A 15,474-nucleotide genomic window follows, 5' to 3' on the forward strand; every position below is an offset into this window, starting at 1 on the left:
GGGTGGTGGGAAAGTATAAAAGCAAAAAAAAAAAAACTTTGATTGCTCATTAAGAAGCATTTAGACACTCCCACATGGCCGTGATGGAGGGATTGCCAAAGGTCACACAAAGACTAAATCCAATGGCTGACATCTTCGAGCCATTGAGATCCATGCCGCAAATTCACCTCCGAATGCCATTGGCCATGCCTATAGCAAGTGTGTAATTAGGTTTTACACCCCCTATGACTTCGATCCCACTAGGCTTTGGTCCCTTGCCTAACATTCCCGCAAGTCCTATAAGTACCAACTATTTCCTTGGACATACTGATAAGTCTAGGAAGGGGGTGGCCCAAGGACTCACTGAGTCTCTTCCAACAAGAGCACTCACATACGGCCTCAACGATTCATATAGAAATACGATCGTATAAATTTTTAAAATTATGGGCAAATATGACAGAACAACAGACCCTGTTAAATTCATTCAAATGTTTGAACAAAGATGTGAAGCCTTTGGAAATCCCAGCCGCCCCACTAAGGTACTTGTGTTGAGCTTATGCTTAGAGGGAAAAGCTAGTCGATGGTTCATTGCATTAATGCTGGCGATCAAGACCAACTTCAAAACCTTGAAATTAGCCTTTATACATGGCTTTTCGAGACAAGGTTATCGATGGAGAGCAGTAACAGAACTGTATTCAATTGAGCGACAGCCAAATGAATCCATTAGAGACTTTATCCTTCGGATAAAACTCTTGGACTCACATTGTGAGTCATGGAAAAAATTAAACGATGTTCAATTGAGGAGATGTTTTAATGATGGGCTTAAAGAATAACAGCTTACACAACTTGATGATTGTATCTAGTCCGAAAACATTCGATCAATGTTGCAAAGAAGTAATACGTTTAGATGACAACATGCTAGAAGATGATCGTGCTATGAGATGTTCCTCATCTAAACCAAGTGAAGCAATGGCAAAAGAAAGATCGATCTCGGAATTGACATTCCGAGAATTTTATGAAGCCTTGTTTAAAACCTTACAGCCAACATCTGTAGAGAGGATGAAAACCTTCAAAACCAAACATCCTTAATGCCTATAAAAGTGACGAGCAAAATGCCTTGTGTTAAATGCAATCACTACGACCATCCCAATCCTCATTGTGCATACAAGGCACCTGTTCTTCTATACTACATATATTGTAAAACCTTTGACATGATACTAAAAATTGTCCTGCTTTCATCCGCTTTCATCCACAATGGATTCAAAACCTCCATCTCCCGTGCACAAAACAGAAATAGTCCAAAGAGTAGAAACTGCTCAGGAAGCAGTTAATCGGACACTTCAGTGTTTTTATTGTCGTGGACCTCACAAGGTGGAAGATTGCACAGTTTGGAATACTTCCATGCCCATAGTCATTGACACCTTGCGCGACCAATGTGTGAACAGTGTGGCATTGATCACTTTTTCCAAGATTTCCCAAGATGAGTTGCTTCAATGCAACTTTTCTCACAAAATACAACTCTTAACATATTAAGTGTGCAAAACGGGCAATTAGCCATGGTGCCCTTGAATGTGCTTACAAACTTACAAGCTAAGGCACGACAAACAGTCAAGAAAAATGTAAAAGACAATACCTCAACATGGGTAGAAGAACATGTTTTAAAACAGCACTTAAAAGAGAAAACAAAACCTTCTAAACCCAAGAAAAACAAGGGACTACAAAAAACTATCAAAACCAAGGTCGAATTAAAAGACAGGGAAAAGGAGTCTGTAGAGGACATAATCCCAAAACAGCCAAAAGCTATACATGATGCATCCACCTCAAAGACCACAACACAAACCACAACACCCATATATGTGCAACACAGGATACAAAAACCTAAAAGAAAATTCGATCTCGTTGCATGAGTAAACATAATGAAAAACTAACAAACCAAAGAAAGTCAGATAATGAAACAAGTTTTACTACATCACTAAGTGAGGATGAAACAAGTTCTTACTCTTCTCGCTGAGTGCACCACATAGACCAATCAAGAAACTAGAACCCACCCAACCACCCCAAATGAACAATAATGATCGCATGACGTATGCAGAACGCAAAAAGCAAGCTCACGAGAGCATGCTTAGCTTGGTTGAATGTCTTACAGGGATTGTGACTAAACCTCATAATGCCAAACCTAAAACAGCAACCAAGATACAAAGCCTAGAGGAGTACCGCTTTCCCTTCAAGAGGAAGACATACTCTCTATAGAAGAGTCGTTTGAAAAACAAACTGTACGAACTATAGTCTTGAGAAAGCACATAAGGAATTTGATAGTTCCCTTACAAGACTAAAACAGTCTCTCAAAACTTCATTCGGAGGAATGCTCTTCTCTGATAATAAAGCTAGGATCACATCAACACTTGCACCTTTAATGGCTCAACGTGAGTTATATAAGGACATAATGAGCTACATAAAACAAGACTGTCAGGATTCACAAGTTTCCAAATAGCCCTCATTAAGAATTGTCAGAGGGCCAAGTGCGCCATTGCACGCATTGGTGGGTACTCTTGAAAAACTTAGACCCAAACAAAGGATGAAAGTGAATGGGAATATGAAACAAACACATGATTTGAAGCTGAAACAATAACCAAAACACCCATGGTTCCTTGGAAGATTCTATCATAGTATGGTTGGATTTCCCTACAGGCAATGATGTTCAGCGCAAACGCACATTGACTAGCCCTCGAGCAAGTCATAACATCATGACAATAGACACTTGGGTGTCATTGGGACAACCTAAACTCACCACGACAAGCAATGGTCTTGCAAAAGGAGCCAATGAACAAACATTGAAGTTCCAGGCTACTTTAGATACACTATTGGGCGATATGGAATTTACATTTCATGTCACCCTAGATTCCCTTGAGTATAATGTCATCATTGGCGGACCTTGGATAAGTGAATTGTTGTATTCACTAGATGAATCCATACATACAGTCACCTTGAACACTTCTGCATGCAATGTACAATTGCTATCACGGGAGGAAGAAACCTTGCAGGAGCTGGAAGTTCCAACATATCTTACTGAAAAGGTCCCTAGGATTTTGTTTGGATTGGAAATTGCAAATAAAATCACCACAACTCAAGCACAACTTTATCCAACATGAGAACAAAATCTCATGATCCTCGAGCTATGGGATTTGTTAGGTCAATCAACACTCACGGCACATCCTGAAAGGATTACCTTTATATAGAAGTCTTGAACATGCCATGTTTGGGGCACTTTGAACATACAATGTATATTGAAACTAACCCCCTCACTTGCAAGTTTTTTGTGGTTGAGTATGTACTGGAAGCATATTTAATATTGGGGCATAAATGGACTGTTGCTTCCCAAGCACACCACTATGCTTTGCTAGCGATAGAGTCATCATGATGGTCGATGACAAAAAGTTGGCTTTCTAGGAAGAAGATCCAACTTTAATGGATATCTATGATGCTGAACGCATAAGGATACAAGCGTCTTCCACAAAAGCCCCTCTACACAATGACCTACCATATCTGCATCAATGACTGACTCTGATAAAGCCTCTACTCTTTCAACCCCATCCTCACCTAAGAAGTTTGATGCCAAAAACTCGCAATCCTCAAGAAATTCCCAGAGCCCAACCATCTAACTCTAACAAGGAACTCAAAGGAAATGCCCCTGGCTCCTATGCATCTTCATCGACAAACCTCATCAAAGGAGACAACCACATGCTCAAAGGCCTCCTCATCAAAGGAGACAACCACATGCTCAAAGGCCTCCTCATCGACAGCCACTCCACAAGAGACTCTAACCTCATCATCATCAACAATTCCCATGAGTCTCAAACCTGCAGCCTTAGTGCCAACCCAACTCAAGGAGGGCCCCAAACCTTCCACATCAACCCAAACGAGAACTTCACCACCAAACCTTCCACATCAACCCAAACGAGAACTCCACCACCATGACAACCACAATCAAGGTATCTTAATAGTATCAAAATGTGGGTGGAGAAGCAGCTACTTGTAGCTCAAGGCTACTATGAAGTTGCCAATCAAATTTGGGTGCCTTGACAGTCAAAACCTCTTCCTCAACGCACCGTTCGAAAGCCAAGGAAGAAGAAGAGTACTCCACAACACCATCCATAAAAGCCTATGCGAGTTCCTCAAAGAACTCCACAAATGCAACAAGTGTGGGTACCAAAAACACTACTGCAAGCACAAGGGTACTACCAAAGCTTGGGTCCCCAAGAGCATACAAGGACCCCTAAACTTGCACAAAGAAGAAAGCCTCAATACCAAGCACATCGGCAACCAGATTACAGTGTTCATCTCAAAGATGGTGTTAACCTATGGCAGACATTGAGATGTATTACTTTTTACATCATATAATTATTTTACGTATTCTGAGTCATGGGCTAGGCTTGTCAGCACCACATGTAAAGGGTAAGGGAATTGGGTGATCGCCGATGAGAGAGGCACACCTCGAATTTCATCAGGATAAGGGTTAGGATCGATCACCCATGTGTGGGCGCCCATGTGTGAACGGCCAGGTCACATATAAAAATCAAATGTAACCTAAAACCTCTCATTCTCTAAGTGTTGAATACATGTAGTGCTCTTGCTTCATCTTCTCCAGCGGGTGTGTGTGAGAGAGAGAGAGAGAGGGAGAGGGTGTGTAGCGATAGAGCATTGTGTGGTGGCACGGTGGCGGCAAGGCGGCAGAGCGGCGACGGCGGCTCCTTCTTCATCACGGCACGAGAATCCTTCACGACGGCGATCTGAGCGGTGAGTGACACAGCTTTGCTCCCTGTTTTGAGCTTGCTGGTTTCCTGGTTGTGTGCTTGTAGCCATTCGTGGCTCACACACGTTGCTTGGCAAGTCCCTAGCTCCGACACGTGCGACAAAGCGCACATTTTTGGCACCTTTGCCAGGGAATTGCCGTGCACCAAGTTCCAGATGCAGCTCGGGCTATTGCTTGAAGTCTATTTTATCCTGCAGGAAAGGCAAGGAGAGGCGTGTTTGTGTGTTTGCTATTGTTCTTCAGTCACTTCTCAGTTTTGTTTTCTTCATTTCCTGCACATTTCAGTTCTATGTGTTAGCTGTTAGTGTGTGCGTGCGCACGTGTAGACAGAGGGCAGAAGAGCCGCTGCGCCCTGTGCTGCAGGCAGTGCTGCAGAGGGCACCGCACGGGGGCCAGCGGGGCCAGTCCTAGGTGCACATGAGCTAAAACATTATCCTTAAGTTTTTTTAATTTTTTGAAAATATTTTCCAAATTTAAAAAAAAAAAACCCGCGTGGATAGAAATTTTTTTATTGAAAAAAAATTGAAAAAGAATAAACCCCCAATTGACCCCGACCCTGACCTCGGTCTCGGTCTTTTGATATATAATATAGGAGAGTAAGCCTCCATAGCTTTCTCGCAAGTGAGAGCTTAAGGGGAGTGAAGCTTTCTATATAGTCTACCCCCAGGGAGTGGAGTGGGCATGTGGGACAAAGCCTTCACCTATCCCCCCCATAGGCGCACAAATAGAATGTTCTGAGGACCACGGGAGCTCCGGATAGGTGAACACTGTGCTGTAAAGCACGCTAGGACCCCTTGAACGATACGCTCGTCTTGAGCTATCACACGCGTTAGTCCAGTTTTGACCATAAGGAGGTAAAAACGGGTTGAAAACAAGACAAAAACAAGTAAAAACGGGGTGCAAAACACCTGAGAAACCACTCCGGATCTAGCATGTTTAGTCATCTAATAGAGACTTTTAGTAGGGCTACATGCTCTGAACCTGCGACAAGTGTAGTAAACAAAGGAGGTGGGGAAGTAGATTCGCCATTTACATCTCATGTAGACCCTGCCCTCCCAAAGAGTGCCCATGTGGATATTCTACCCACTTCATTTAATGAAGTCCCTATTGAGCTACCACCTTCTGATGCTCTTCTTAAAGTAGAGGCCCCTAGAAGTCAAACCACAAGAAGTGACATTGCGTCCACTTCGAGAGAACCTTTTGGCATGCCAAGTTTGGATGGGATATTTCTCAATGAAATTGGGAATATGACCTACACACGGAGACTCTAACTGACCTATACACGGGTTACACATACCATGTAGGTTGGTTATTAGAAGTCATATGATCTTTATCTAGCGCCACCAATCTAGGTGAACAACAACAAATGATATGTGAAGTTATCCATATAATTATCCAATTCGAGAGGCAGAATAGGGGAGTGAACCTAGTTTCAACTGGCCCTATGAGATTTTTGGATACAGGCAAGGCTAAACAACCAACCCTGTCACAATTCGGTGAGTCCCGTAGATCCTTTATATGTTGTTTCGCCTGGAGTCTCAATGTAGGTTGAGCCCAGGAGCAGTAACTTTAGCTTTCCAACTTTGGCTCAACTTTTCATTAGGGAATCCACAATGCCTACTCCGATGATGAGCATGACGGAAAGTGCACCTGTTACCATTGTAGTTAGTACAACACCGCTACCTAGTGGTACAGTACGTACAACAGTGCTGCGTACCAGTGAATATATCGACCATATGTACCTATCGCTACTCATGCTCATGTAGAAACCATGGGGACCAAAGACACTACTTTAAGGGAGGAACCCACTTGGGAGTGAATGAGAATCAAGCAAAGACATAAATTGGGGGAAACAAAAGGAAACTCCTCCTGCCCCACAACCAAGTCAGCTAATGCCCTCTCCGGCTACCCAGACTGACTGAGACTCTCAAAGATAAGCCACGTGGGCCAAAAACCCTTAAGAAAACGATTGGGACTTACCCAAACCCAGTAGAGGAGATTGAACAAGTGCAACACTTAAGGGGTTTGGTGGAAGAAACACAAAGAGAACTGGAGCCATAACCTAGAAAAATCAAGATTCCAGACACAGTGTTTCATACACAAGTTCAGCCTCACAGGAGCCATAAACCGTTAGCTATACCTAGTATCATTCGGGAAGAAAGTGAGGATAGGACATTAGGAAGTGGGCAGACACCCTTCTTGCTTGAAAGAATGTTTAGTGAGGGAATGCCTAACCCCATCGAAGAGGAAGTGATTCCATCTTCACCAATCCCTAGTTAGGGAATGATATCTCGAAAAGTATCGTTGAATGTGTCCAAACTAATGGATTTCATGTCTTCTGAAATCAGAACCACAATCATATCCAAGTTATACGGAGATCCTGAGCTATTCTTAGCTCTTCGAATGGAGAACTGAAGGCGGGGTTACCATAATTTGCAAATATGGATAGACCCGACATGCTTCAAGATGTGGAGGAACAGTTGGATCTACAGCCCAACCTAGATGATGACTCGATCGTTGAAATACCTGTTAACAAGTTGGGACAGTACTTTGAAGGTGACGAATCTAATGCAACCCTCCCCATTACTACCAAGGGATTAACTCTAAAGGGAATCCTTGATGGTGGTGTTGGAATGAGCATTGTGACTAAAAACTACTGGAAATCTATGGGAAGACCTCACCTAGAAGTCAAAAACATAGTGGTTAAGATGGCAAACGGAACTATAGCTAAACCTATTGGAATGCTAAGGGACCTTAAGATCAAGGTTTTGGGATACAAGGTAAGGCATACCTTCATTGTAATGGAATTCTCTAAGCATCCTATGTCATATCAAATGATCTTAGGACATCCCTTCATGAGGGAAGCACAAATGGTGCATGACTGGTCGAAAAACCATGTCTACTTACAATTCCAGGACTCTGTCATTCGAGTTGATCTTGAGAATGGTCGCGCGCATCCTTTAGGAAGCAAGGTTATCATCGATAATCAATCGGATACCACTATTCACTCAGCCCCATTAAAGTATTGCTATACATGCAAAAAAGAGACCGATGATGGGAAAGATTCTCCTTGTATGGATGTCTTGCCGGGCATGACTGAGTCAAATAACCTAGATTGGGTACACCACCTAGCGGCAACCATAGACACATGGGGAAATAGAGGCACAAGTTGGGTAACACCTAAGGGGAAAGATATGCCACCATTAGTGCCAGTAAACATGATGGGTGTTATGCACTTGACTTCTGATGGCAAGAAAGTGGCAAACTCCCTTGACACTGAAAGTAGCGAGACTCTGACCAATGCGACTCCGGTCTGAATCTCAAGAAGAAACTGATTCTGAGCCTGATAGGGGGTATGAATTGAATATTCACCCAAGTGAGGGGGACACAAGTGAAGATCGATCAAGTGAGTCTGAATCTGATATAAACAAAAATCATAAACTAGGTAAGAAGAAGACGAGACATAAGCAACAATGCTATCGAGCTAATGTACGAGCTAGAATAAACAAAGAGAGATCCACTGCAGAATGGCTTAGTTATGTAGGAGCATATGATGCTCATCGAAGTTAGTGGATAATTGGGGAGAATACCTCTAAAGTATCATGTGGTGTAGTTCGCAACCTCATGACATCACCCAATTAGAAATCAAAGAGAAGCCGAAACTAAGTCATACTGCGAGAAGGCATCAAAACTGAGAGTTATCTCAGCAACAAAAGGAAGCGGAATTTAAAGAAAAAAGCATGGCACAACAAGAACCGGTAGACTTACACCCCGCACCCGAGCATTTCAAATCTTTTACCACGGGGGAACGTAAAGTCGTCTACACAAAAGCCCAACAAATGCCTACCAATGGGAGTAGCGGTGTCTATGATGGCCCGGCGGTAGTTAGGGAGATAGAACTAGCAGATATTGCTCTCAAGACCTCACCAAGATGGAAGAGGCTACACTTAAGATGCTTCTTAAAGAATTCAAGGACATATTTGCTTGGACATACCATGATATGAAGGGTGTTCCACCCTCTATGGTGCAACACACCATTCCAATGATTAGCACTACTAAACCAGTCCAGCAACGTCCCTACCCAATGAATCCTAAGTATGCAAAGATTGTACAAGAGGAAATTGAAAAGCTTATAAAATGTGGATTCATATACCCTATTGAGCACTCAGAATGGGTTTCTCCGATAGTCATTGTACCAAAGAAGAATGGGAAACTCAAAGTGTGTGTTGATCTCAAAAAGGTTAATGCAGCCACCAGAAGAGATCATTACCCCTTGCCGTATTCAGAACATGTGCTTAAAAGAGTTGCAGGCAAGGAGGCTTATAGCTTTTTAGACGGGTACTCTGGTTATAATCAGATCACAATTGCAGTAGAGGACCAAGCTAAAACAGCTTTTATAATGGAGTTTGGAGTGTTTGCCTTTTGCGTCATGGCCTTTGGCTTAACCAATGCACCTGCAACATTCCAACGATTGCCTTTGAGGAATATGTAAGGGACTTTTGTGAAGCCTTCTTAGATGATCTTTGTGTTCATTCCTCTTGGGACGAGCACTTGATGTGTTTATGAAAAGTATTTGAAAGGTGTATATTATATCGCATCTCATTGAATCCTTTCAAATGCCAATTCTGGGTTAAACACAGAGTTATTCTAGGGCATATAGTGTCCAAAAATGGGATTTCCACTGACGAAAGTAAAATCAAGGTCATTCTGGAATTGCCCCCACCCACCAACTATAAGGGAGTCCAACGCTTTATGGGCTACTGATGCTATATCTGTGTTTGCAGATATGGCAGATGCACAAGCATCACACACTTCATCCACTCCCACCTTTGGTGAGAGGTATCATCTATATCTTTCTCAGATATTTCACATGTGCTATCCTATAATTAAAACGGAATTGGGTCATATAGATGTACTAGCCAGTGAAAGAAATGTTGAGGAATTAGAATGGCTAATTCGCCTATTGACCACGACTTGACCACGACTGACCCCTACTTTGTAGAGGACGTATCCTGGATAGCCCAAGTCTTTACTTTTCCATAGGATAACTATCCTCGCATAGTTACATTCTTGACGAGTCTATGTGGAGTTTATGTGGATGGGAGGACGAAGAAGATATATCTGACGAGACGATGAATGGACGGATGAGACTCATGGCACTATCGAGGCTGATTTTATTTATTTGGATGATGCGGATAGAGGCTTAGCCTTAGGGCTATAGCCAGGACTCTACAACATCCTCTTACCTTGATCCTCAATATTAGTGTGGTGATGACTGGTAGGTAGGTTAGTGTTTTCAAGTTGTTTCTAGTTTTGTGTCCTTAAACGAGTCCTTATTTTTTCCCACTGATGTGCCTCTCGAGGTATAGTGCTTGTTAGTTAATTGTACAGGTTAAAAATTTTGAGGTGGGTTCGCTTTCATAGTCCTGGGACTGCCGCAATGTTCATACATGGATATCTACATCAAATTGCGGGCATTTCTCATCGAATCAAGGAGATCTCCAAAATAAAGGTGTAATTCTTCCATCCCCACTCTCTTTCATTTTTACTGTTCAATTAATTGCATGAACTATTATGCATAACCACATGGAATTTGTCAAGCACTACTTAGTTTTTGAAGTTGCCTAAGGTGTTAGTGTAAATCATTAATTGAGTTTAACCTTATTTTAGAAATTCTTGGGAATGCATGATGTCTTTAGTTAACCTTGGAATATGGTTGTCTTAGGTCTAGGGATAAAACCATCTTAATGCTTGAACAACCTGGCCGTGGGTGTTGACCTTTAAGACATAGCTTCTACCCCTTTGTCAAAGGATGTCAGAACGCATGATAATTTGGGAGCAAAAATCCAAAGAGATAAATTAAAAATAAAAAGAAAGGCCTACAAAAAATGGCAATGTATGTCTGTTATGTGCTTTCATGTCGGCCTATTGCCCTATTGACACTTGGTAGGAGAGGGGTATTCCACTCCAGACCGATGCCTTGGGTTGGTAGGGGGTAGCGTTGCCTAAGGTGAGCTAGTAGATTCCTAGAGAAGGCCTTGTGGTAAACATGGCACTAGGGTCGATGCTAGTTTTGCTTGCTAGTTTTGCTTTAGAGGTCGCAATTGTTTGTAAAAATTATCACAGCATAAAATAAATAAAGGGAAAAGACTCCTATGACTCTGATATTTCTTGTGTGTCCTTAGGCTCTTGGGATTAGCTTGTTCTTAGAATAGACACATTGTGGTCATCTATTTATTTATTAAGCTTGGTAATTTTCCTTGACTTAGGCTAGTTGTAGACCTTGACTAACCTTCGACACCTTGCTAACTCTTGAATTACTTTTAATAATTTTAAACTCTTGTTAATTTGCTACGCTAGCTCCTTAATGTGACCTCTTAAACTAGATTCTCATGGCATACTTCCATTGTGGTCTAACATGCTTGATTTTATTTTTGATACACTCTATATCTTTTGAAGACCAAGCATGCTTTCACTCTACTTTCTTATTTTGTAGATATAGCCTACCACAACAAACCCTGTCGAGCTTACCATACCATAGCTTCCAAGGACTAAATCTACATTAGGAAGGGGGGCATGTTAACCTATGGTGGACATTGAGACATATTACATTTTACGTCATATAATTATTTTACATATTTTGAGTCATGGACCGGGCTTGTCTCGGCACCACATATAAAGGGTAAGGGAATTGGGTGATCGTCGATGAGAGGAGCACCTCGAAATTTCATCAGGATAAGGATTAGGATTGGCCGACCATGTGTGGGCGCCCATGTGTGAACGGCCAGGTCACATATAAAAGTTAAATGTAACCTAAAACCTCTCATTCTCTAAGTGTTGAATACAGGGAGTGCTCTTGCTTCATCTTCTCCATCTCCTTCTCCAGCGTGTGTGTGTGTGTGAGAGAGAGAGAGAGAGAGGGAGAGGGTGTGTAGCAATAGAGCATTGTGTGGCGGCACGGCGGCGGCATTAGGGAAAAACGGAGCTCATTTTGGGGCCTTTTACGGTTTGGAAAAATAAGCTCTCAACCAATGAACAGAGGGCCAACGTAACGTTGGAAATTCACAAAAATAAGAGAAAATATATCAAAGAAACAATATTTTATGTAGGTACAATCCTGTTTTGCGTTAATGGACAAAATAGATATAGTCATTTGGGAGCATTTTTTAGTATAAAAAATAAAAAATTACAAACTAACCTTGCTTCCTGAATTCTTCGCTTGCATTCACCAGTCCCAGCCTTCAAATTTGCAATGTTTTTAATCTTCCTGCTTCGTTGTCTGTCTCCAAGCACGGTTCGCTTCCTTCTTGATCTTGTCAACTCTTTTTTACTCTTTGAATGCTCCTCAATTTCATTCTGCAACTGCTGCTCCAATTTTGCACGAATAGCTATCTCTTGAATCCTGGCCCCCTTTTCTTGTAGGTACATTATTTTATATGTTTCTGCAAATGCAGACTGTGTTGAAATATAACCAAGAAATCCATTTTGTCCATCGCCCGCAAACCTCAGTAGTGTGGTTGGATTGACAAATGGAGGTGTAGAGTTTTTTACTAGACATTTTGGATATATACTTCCATCACACCATAAGTCAATATGTTGGAGCCCTTCTCTTCTCATATTTTCCCATTGTTGAGCATTCAGCACCGTATCCTTTCGTCTTTTTTTTGTGCTGGAGCATATTGTTCTTCTAAGTCGATGTGAAGATGGTATAATCGCTTCTTCTGAGATTGTAACTCACTAGTATGCGGCCATTTTTTGTGCTTCTGAGGTTGCAAAGTTGGCTTGTCAATCTCATAGTCTTTTTGTAACATGAATTGTGGAAGTGTGGCGGTATCCATACAATCATTAAGTTCAGTGATGGATTCTTTATGAGAGGCCTGCACACGTCATCAAAAGAGATGCGGAATCTTCGAGAAACAAAAAAAATTAAGGAGATATTTAATGCAAAATCGTGTTAGTTAGATTATCTTATTCTTTTTTGAACTGACAGTTCAGTAGATCTTTTAGGAGAGAAATAAATTGAAAAATAGTGAATTTCTTACAGGGCCCCAAAATGAGCTCCCTTTTTCCCTAATGCGAGGCAGCAGAGCAGCGGCGGTGACTCCTTCTTCATCGCGGCACAAGAATCCTTCACGACGGTGGTCTGAGCGGTGAGTGACACACCATTGCTCCCTGTTTTGAGCTTGTTGGTTTCTTGGTTGTGTGCTTGCAGCCATTCTTGGCTCGCACATGGTGCTTGGCAAGTCCCTAGCTCCGACATGTGCGGCAAAAGCGCACAGATGGGTGCCTGTGCATGTACTTCAACAAGGATACTATGATGGTAATTCCATCATATGGTTGCCAAAATCGAACAATGTGAAGAAAACCTCACCACCAACTTCAATCCCAACAACTGCACCTATAGTTTGACAAGAATGGATGCCCAAGAAATAGCAAGCAAATCCCTCAACCACTCTCGTGCATTCAGCACCAACATAAGAGCTTGTTTGTTATTCAGCACCAACATAAGAGCTTGTCTGTTATTCAGCACACCACCAACACAAGAGCTTGTCTGTTATTCAAGCAAATAATCAGGAGTCTTCCCTACTACCTCAACATCATTTCAACAACAAATTCAAGAAGCAATACAAAGACTTAGGAGCATATCAGTAATAGAATAACAATGCTCTCCCCCTCTAGAAGTAAAAAATGAGCGCATAAGAAGCTGTTACTTGCAAATCATGACATAGATGACCCATAAAATAAGATAAAAAGAGGGTTAAAATCTGCAAATTTGTGGAATTCCATCTCATGGAATTACAATTCAAGAAGTCCCATCTCACGTCTTAAGAACCTGCACTTTCATGATTTAAGCCTCATCACACGGATTAAGCCATATCACACAATAGCCACTATATATTATTAAGCTTATTGCTTACTATTGTTTTGGCTAAATTAATGTAGCAGCTACTCCATGAGTACATATCCATACTCATGCACTGGAGAACATTTGCACCAAAGCCTCACCACCATCGACAACTTCCAAGTACATCTCTGGATGGGGGACCATGGTGGGCGATAGCCTGGTCAATGGTACAACCCATTGCCTCCCTGGAATTTTCCTTCAAATTACAAACCTCTCCAAATGATGCCACAATCTTCACAACTCAATGATTTTCAATCCCTAGTGAAGATCTCTATATTAGCCTTGCAAGTCGACGTAATTCTTTCAATCCTCACCAACAAGTGGCTACTTCAACACATAGTAGTTCAATAAGAGTCTATATGACTCAATTCTTCTCCTTCATGTAAATCTGCTTTATAAGAGCACCTAAATATGCATAAAAACATAAAAAGCACATGGGCAGAAGAAGACAGGATCAAGTCCTACTTGTAAGATTCCTCCCCAGCCTCTCAAAATGTCCAGCATCTTCCCCTGTAATCAATCCCTCTTCAGAAATATAAAAGACTTGTTTCTAACTCTTTTAACCTAGAGAGAGAAAATATTCTAGAGAGAGAATATTCAAATTTTTAATATTTTTGGATAAAAAATTATCTCATCTTATTAAAATAAGTTTCCCTGAAACAGAAATTCAAAAAGAACTTTCCAATGTGCAATTGGAATTAATTGGAAATGGGTATAAAGGACCTTAGCCTAAGGGTCTAGATTTTCAGAAATTTTTGGATTATGGTCCAATTAAGGTTCCTATGGGCCAATAGCATCAATCCATGTGTAGGGAGGAGATAAATCCAATTTGTAAAAGAAGATACCCAAAAATGAGTAAATGCTCACATAAGATGAAGAGTTGAAAATGTACAAGGTTTATTAGTAAAAAACTATGAGCAATATTAAAATGATTCCATTATGACACATATGTAAGGAAGGGGAGTTCTTTAAAGGAGGTGCATATTTCACATAAGATGAAGAGTTGAAAATGTACAAGGTTTATTAGTAAAAAACTATGAGCAATATTAAAATGATTCCATTATGACACATATGTAAGGAAGGGGAGTTCTTTAAAGGAGGTGCATATTTCACATAAGATGAAGAGTTGAAAATGTACAAGGTTTATTAGTAAAAAACTATGAGCAATATTAAAATGATTCCATTATGACACATATGTAAGGAAAGGGAGTTCTTTAAAGGAGGTGCATATTTCACATGCTTGAATGAGTTTTAAACTCATAAAAATTGAGATATTTCATCTCTCCTCTCTCCTCATTTAAGTCTAGTTCCAAAAAGTTAGCTTAACTGACCTAAAAATGGTCAAATATTGACCAAACTGATTTAGAAAATTCTAGAATCAGTTTGTTTGGTTAGGAGCTCAATTTTTCCTATAAATAGAAGCCTCCCCCTTGTTGAAAAATATATAGTGTTTATGCATCGTTACTCTACTCCACCTAAGCCAAGAACTGTGAATTCATTTAATAATTCACTAGTTTTTGGAGCTTCCCTCTTTCTTCAATCCCCATTAGTGGCTCCATCAACATACTTAACCAATTGATTGGTTGGGGGCCTCTACCGTGAACAAAGAATCAAGCAAGTTGTAAGGTAATTAGTGAATATTGATCTTTCTATAATTTCTCAATGTTTCTCTCTTCTCAACCCCTCTCAAGCTTGAGAAGTTTAATTGGTATGGTTTTTTAAATGCTATTGAAGTTTGAATAGTAGTGAAGAGTTACATAATTTAATAAATGCTATTGAA

At 41.0% G+C, this 15,474-nt stretch overlaps 1 pseudogene; it reads left to right on the forward strand.

Moving 5' to 3' along the window:
• The first annotated feature begins 6,997 nt into the window (after nt 1-6,997).
• The window catches only part of LOC147623173 (uncharacterized), a 49,841-nt pseudogene continuing 41,364 nt past the window's right edge, over nt 6,998-15,474 (forward strand).

The sequence above is a fragment of the Cibotium barometz genome, chromosome 27 (genome assembly GCF_041138505.1).
Source record: "Cibotium barometz isolate CiBa-2024 chromosome 27, ASM4113850v1, whole genome shotgun sequence".
In the NCBI taxonomy this organism is placed as follows: domain Eukaryota; kingdom Viridiplantae; phylum Streptophyta; class Polypodiopsida; order Cyatheales; family Cibotiaceae; genus Cibotium; species Cibotium barometz.